This window comes from Cynocephalus volans, chromosome X (assembly GCF_027409185.1).
Source record: "Cynocephalus volans isolate mCynVol1 chromosome X, mCynVol1.pri, whole genome shotgun sequence".
NCBI lineage: Eukaryota > Metazoa > Chordata > Mammalia > Dermoptera > Cynocephalidae > Cynocephalus > Cynocephalus volans.
Window position 1 is genome coordinate 18,124,024 of NC_084478.1, and position 7,115 is coordinate 18,131,138.

Here is a 7,115-nt window from a genome sequence, read left to right on the forward strand (position 1 = left end):
CATGTTGAAGGAATACCTGCACTTCCATGTTCAGTGCAGCTCTGTTTACAATAGCCAAGACATGGAACCAACCTAAGTGTCCATCGATGGATGATTGGATAAGGAAACTGTGGTGTATATACACCGTGGAATAATACTCTGCCATAAAAAAGAATGAAATTCTCCCATTTGCAACAACATGGATGAGCCTGGGGAAACTTATGTTGAGTGAAATAAGATAAATATTGCACTCATATGTGGAAGCTAAGAGAGAAAGAACGAAGGAAAGAAATACCACAGTAGTGCATTGGACTTGCAGAGGGAGAGAACATTCCTTGAGCTATAAAGTGGAGTGTGGGGGGGAAGGGGGATGGGGAGTTAGGTTGGGGATAATTGGGTGATGTACACAGGGTACAAATGCAATTTGTGGTAGTGCATATGCTGTCAGTATGAATCTGGCTTTCACATCTTGGGTACGAGGGGTGATAATCAGCTTTGTATCTCATCAATATTCATAACCCTACCAAAAGAATGTTCCTAGCAGCTTTATTCATAGAATGTTAAACTGGGAAACAATCAAAGGCCCATCAACAAGAGAATGGATAAAAAATTGTGTTATATTCATACAATAGACTACTAACCAGATATAAAGAAGAATGAATTACTGATATACACAACAGCATGGATGAATATCAAAAGCATCATGTTGTGTGACAGAAGTCAAACACAAAAGAAAAACATAGTGTATCATTCCATTTGTATCATGAAGTTCCAGAATAGGCCTGTGTAATCTATGACAATATTAATCACAATACAGGTTGCTTCTGGGGCCTGTGATGATTCATTGGAAGGGGCATAAGAGAACATTCTGAGGTCATGCTAATGTTCAATATCCTGATAAATGTTTGGGTCACATAGTTGTATGCATTTCTTAAAACTCATCAAACTATAGTCCTAAAATCTATGCATTTCACTGTATGTAAATTGTATTTCAATTGAAAAAAGAAAAAAATTAAAGCTAAGCACATTTCTTGTTTCATTGTATATTTCCCCTGCAGATATTGTTTTCCGTAATGAAGGAAATGCATGGGTAACACCTTGTCTCTGCTTTGTGCTTTTCTGTGTGCTAAGTGTAGATAGACTTCGAAGGTGAACAAGAAGCACTCTTTGTCCTCAAGTTGCTTATATGCTTGTCACATGGGAAGGGGAGAGTTGAGAAGAGATTATGGAAGGAAAGGGAAAATAATGCAGCAATATTTCCCTGACAGCTGTGAGCCCAGGCACTGCTACAGCCGGAACTCTGCTTGGCCGTAGAGAGTATTAATTAGGTTTAGCTTTTCACCATTTCAGTGCTGAAAGAGCCATGGTGATTAACGGGACTAATTAGGCCAGCCCCAAGGGCAATATCCACATGTAAATATAATAGGATTATTCTTTATGCCTCTCTAGCATGTCACCTTATATTACTATGGTGAAATGTTTGGGGCATTTAACTTAATCACTTGTCTAGACTTGTCTTCAAGATAGACAGGCTTTTCAGATTTTATTGTCGTTTTCACCAAAAGCAGAAAAATCAGATTCAGTTCAGGGAGAGGCAAAAGCAAAACGGAAAATGTTCTAACAATCTGGCCTCAATAGAACCCAAGGAAAATGTCACATGTAGCAATGCTATGAATCCAAAATCTGTCAGGAAAGTTCACAAAATATTGCCTTTCAATTCCCACTATTCTGAAACACTCTGTCATTGTTTTCAAAATCTCTATTAAATAAACAAATCTCCTATCTTTTCACAACGGAATGGTTTAGAACAAACTTTTATGTCCCATATGTAAAAATCATCAAAATTCCAGGTATAATAACCTATAATCCTACCCTGAGGTTTTGATTGCTTTACTATACAGAAGTTGAGAAAGACTTTCTGTTGCTGGTGTATGTACTGGATGTGGTAGATGTAAGTACAAGGGTGAGTAGAGGTAAGTGAGAAGAAATAAATATATGCTAAAATTGATGGTAATATGAATATAAACATTGCTTTTCAAATTTTTTATTGTGAAATAAAGCACATAGAGAAAACTATACAAAACAAGTGTGTATCTTAACACACTGTCATAAGATAAACACCATTCTAGCTACTAACCAGGTCAAGAAATAGAACTTTGAGAGTCACCCCATGAAATTCCCCCTCAACCCTCTGCTTGTTTTGAAAGTAACCACTCCTTAGTTTTTATAATAATCATTTCCTTACACTTATTGTAGTTTTATTATCCAAGTTGGCGTGCCTAGAAACTACAGCTTAATGTTGCCCATTAAAACATATTGGTCTCTTTTAAGTGTTTTTATTATATAGATTCCTCCTCAATCCCCTTCTTTTCCTACAATTTACCTCTTTCGACCTATAGAATTTCACATATTCTGGGTTTTGCTGATGGCATACTTGTGGTACAGGTCAATATGTTTCTCTGTCTGCTATATTTCCTGCAAATTGGCAGTTGCATTCAGAGGTTTGAGCAGACTCAGGTTGCAGCTTCTTTGACAAAACCAGAGGGGATGGTGTGTTCTTTCTTCAGGAAGCAAATGGTGTTCTGTGTTTTGTGATATTAATAGCTGTGTTTCTCAATGGCTAGATCCATTAATCCAATGGAGTTGCAAAATGGTGCAATTCTAATTTATTTTTCATTTATTGAATAATTTTACAAAGAGATACTTATCGTCTACTCTTGGTTACTTAGTGGTACAGTTCATGTAGGAAAGGTAGGATACATGCTTGATTCTTTTTCTTCATTTACATGATTTCAAGGCAATGAATTAACTCATTATCATCCTCATCATTCAAAGGGGACAGATTAGATTTTTAAAAAATATCATTATATGGGGCTGACCCTGTGGCGCCTGTGGAGCTGGGAATGCAGCAGCGCTCCCGCCGCGGGTTCGGATCCTATATAGGGATGGCCGGTTCGCTCACTGGCTGAGCGCGGTGTGGCCAGTCACAAAAAAAAAAAAAAAAAAAAAAAAAAAATCATTATATGGTCATAGATTTCAAGATATTTGAACTCAATCAATTGGCTTTTAATCAATTACTATTATCGTTCTCTTGAAACTCAAATTGTCTTGTCTTTGGCCGGTGGGAGCCTTCTCAAGGTAGCTCCTGAGTCCTTTTGGGCTTGACCTTTGTAATCTTTGATAGCCGCCTCAGTATCTAGTATAATAAAATATTCTTAGGTCATCCTGTACATTTCTAATCTCAGATTTTATTCATCCACTTCTCCAAGTGACCCTGGTTTCTATTAATGGGAATGATATTTCAGAGCCAGAATTGGGTTCCAATGCTACTGTGTTGGCCATTGTTTCTAAGCCTCTTCAGTGGGCAGACTTGTATGTATGAGGGCACTTCAAAAAGTTCATGGAAAGATTTGTATGTTTACCTAAAAGGAAACTGAGGCCAAATACGTATAGCAAGGATTTATTGAGCTAATATGAAGATTGCAACTGGGGAGACACATAGTCTGGTCACCCTGAGAAATGTGATCCAAAGAGGGTCAGCAGAGTTTAGCATTTTAAAATCACAAGAAGGGGGAAGGGTCAAAGGAGAGACAGAGAAAAAGAGAGAGAGAGAGAGAGAGAGAGAGAGAGAGAGAGAGAGAGAGAGAGCCCCACCTAAGTACTTCTTCAGGTTTTCTACTGGTTGTAAATGATGTATAGATTTGGGATAATTACTAGGTTACATCCTACATGCAAAGATCTAGTGTTAGGGTAACAAGAAGCATTCTAAATTATTTTATGGCTTTTTGGTGCTATTACATCTGCTTCTAAGTAAAAATGGTCTTATGATAATGATTTCCTAGACAGGTGGATATGATTACTGACCTATCCCAGATCACCCAAGGCACTATAATTTAGCTGACCTGGTCAGTTTTCTTTGTTGTTGTTGTTATCACATATTATTCTTTAATTTTATTTTTCTATGAACTTTAAAAAGTACCCTCATATCTATGCAGTTTTTTTTAAAAATGATAAAATGCCCCATCAGGTTTTACTGATATACTTCCATTTCAAATTTAGGAATACACTGTTGATTTTTTTCTTGACCTGTCCCACATTACATCTTGTCTCCTTTCTTCTATGCAAAGAAACCTGGTCCTCAAGGATGTGGAAAATTATAGAATAGGATGTTCCATAATTAATTTTTTTCTGTACACCACATTTCACACACAAAAGTCTCAATAACAATACTGACACTCAACCACCAGTATAATTGCTGAAAACAGTTAAACAGTTTTTAACCTATGTTTTTCCCTTTGTTCCTTCCCCCATTCCAATTTTTTTTTTTTTTTTGTTTTTTGATTACTGCAGTACTTTATTTTTCCTTACACAATGATGTGTTGCTGGGGCCTAATGTTCTCACATAACAGTAGAAAGCCAAAATTTGTTGTCATCTCTTAAAGAATTAAGAATTGCACACAAAAACTTTACATAAATTAAAAGGATGAATAAATTTACAGGTGTAAATACAAACCATTTCCAACTCAAGGCAAGTAACAACCTGCTGGATTTTGGATGTGACCAGCCATTGTGCACACAATGGTCACAAAATAGCCTCTGGCCTCGTCTTCCATTCCACCACCAAGCCCCTCCCCCCTTCCCTTTGTGAGAAGCCTCCTGACTTAAACAGAAACCGCTTTTGCTTCCGCAAGGACACAGTTCTCCATCCTGATCACATTAGCATAATTACCCTCCTTGATGGTATCAGCCAGCCTTTGGCACACTATATAAGTTCTACCACTGCCACACCTGGTGGTGTCCCCCATTTTCAGGGCAGCCATGGGCTGCCTGCCACTTTGAGCACAAGCCAGCAGATTTTCTTCCTTTAATAAAGCTTGAATGTTTATTATCCAGCATATTGGCTCACTTTCTTTCACAACCCACAGTGTTCTGGTGGGAAAACATCAGGTAAGAAAGGAAACTGAGTCCCAAGTCTTGGGCTTGCCTAACCCTGTTAGACTGGCACGGCAGAAATGGCAACTGGTTTGGGAACTCTTGCCAGCCTCTAGAGAAATGCCGTAATAGTTGACTTTGACATTTTGATACATTGCACAGATCAATTGACTGATGGTCATGCAGGTTCACCAAGCCATAGACTTCTTGATAAGGCATGTTCTCACTCAGTCACCAAGTGACTGAGCCACATGTACTAAGTAAGGGTTTAGATCAAAGATATGTACAGGGAATTAAACATATACCAAGGGAACAGTTAACTTGAATACAAGGTCAAAATCAGCAACAAGTTCTAAAATCCAGTGCTGATATCAGATACAAGCTTCAAGGACAAATTGCTTTTCAAAGGCTTATTCCAGTTTTGTGAGGCTAACATGAGGTGTATATATTTTCCAGAGCAAATTTATACTTCTGAATTAACTCATACAGCAAATGCTAGGCATCTGCTTGCAGTCTATTTAGAAGCGTTTGCGGTGGGCAACAGAGGGGCTTGACTTGTGGTATTCCTGCTCGCTGATCCATATCTGGTGGAAGGTGGATAGCCAGGCCAGGATGGAGCCTCCGATGCACATTGAGTAATAGAGCTAATGGGGAGTAATGATCTTGATCTTCATGGTGCTGGTTGCCAGGGCAGTGACTTTCTGCATCCTGTGTGGATGCCTGGGTACATGGTGGTGCTGCCAGACAGTACCGTGTTGGCATACAGGTCCTTGTGAATATCCACATCACATTTCATGATGGAGTTGAAGGTGGTCTTGTGGATGCTGCAGGATTCCATACCCAGGAAGGAGGGCTGGAAGAGCACCTCTGGACACTGGAGCCACTCATTGCTGATGGTGATCACCCAGCCATTGGGCAGCTTGTAGCTCTTCTCCAAGGAGGAGGAGGATGCAGTGGTGGCCATCTCCTGCTTGAAGTCGAGGTGACATAGCACAGCTTCTCCTTGATGTCATGCAGGATCTCCTGCTTAGCAGTGGTGGTGAAGCTGTAGCCACGCATGGTGAGGATCTTCATGAGGTAGTCATTCAGGCCCCTGCCAGCCAGGTCCAGAAGCAGGATAGCGTGGGGGAAGATAGCCTTGTAGATAGGCACCATGTGGGTGACACCATCTCCAGACTCCATGATAATACCAGCGGTGTGACCAGAGGTGTACAGGGACAGCACAATGGCCATGTACATGGGGGGTGGGGGATGTTGAAGGTCTGGAACATGATCTGAGTCATCCTCTCTCTGTTGGCCTTGGGGTTCAGGGAGGCCTCCGTCAGCAGCAGGGGTGCTCCTCAGGGGCCACGAGCAGCTCATCGTAGAAGGTGTGGTGCCAGATTATCTGCATGTTGTCCCAGTTGGTGATTATGCCGTGCTCGATGAGGTACTTCAGGGTAAGGATGCTGTGCTTGCTTTGAGCCTCTTTGCCAGTGGATGAGTCCTTCTGGCCCACACCCACTGTCATGTCCTGGTGCCGGAGGTGCCTGACAATGGAGGGGAATGCAGCTTGGGAGGCATTGTCCCCAGCAAAGCCAGCTTTGCACATGCTGGAGCCCTTGCCAATGACGAGTGCAGTGACTTCTTCTTCCATTGCAATCAGCTGTGGGGCAGGGAGGAGCAGGGCAACCAAGAGGTGGGAGGATGCACAGCGCTGGCCAGCAGTAGCAAGTGATACTGCCCCCACACCACCATTTTTAATAGTTGAACTATATGCACATTATCTGAGCATACAGGTGTTACACACAATACTCTCTCCTTTCTAACCCTCATTTAGTCTTTATTCTAAAAGTAACTATATATTTAAGGCTCACCAGAAGTCCTTATGCCAATGTCTTTCTAATTATTTTGGTTGTCTGAAGTTTATTATCTAGTGGGCTTCTCAGGCAAGCTCATGTAAACAATATTACTTGTTCTTGCATTTTGATAACAGCTTTTGCCCTTTATACCGGAAAGCCAATTTTGCTGGATATACATCTTCTTTCTTTGAGAATCTTAAATATGTTGTGCTATTTTATTCTGGCTTAGAAAAAGCATTCATGTTGAAAATATGATAGTAAGCTAATCTGTTCATTATCATTTTGCAGGCTCTTTTTGCCTACATGACCAAAAAATTGTATTTTTCTGTGTGTTTGAAGTCTAGCAATATTATTAAAATATGT

General features: G+C 40.3%; 1 pseudogene; it reads right to left on the reverse strand.

Annotated features, from left to right (window-relative positions):
- Window positions 1–5,429: 5,429 nt before the first annotated feature.
- On the reverse strand, window positions 5,430–6,547 carry LOC134366875 (actin, cytoplasmic 2-like; annotated as a pseudogene).
- Window positions 6,548–7,115: the final 568 nt, after the last annotated feature.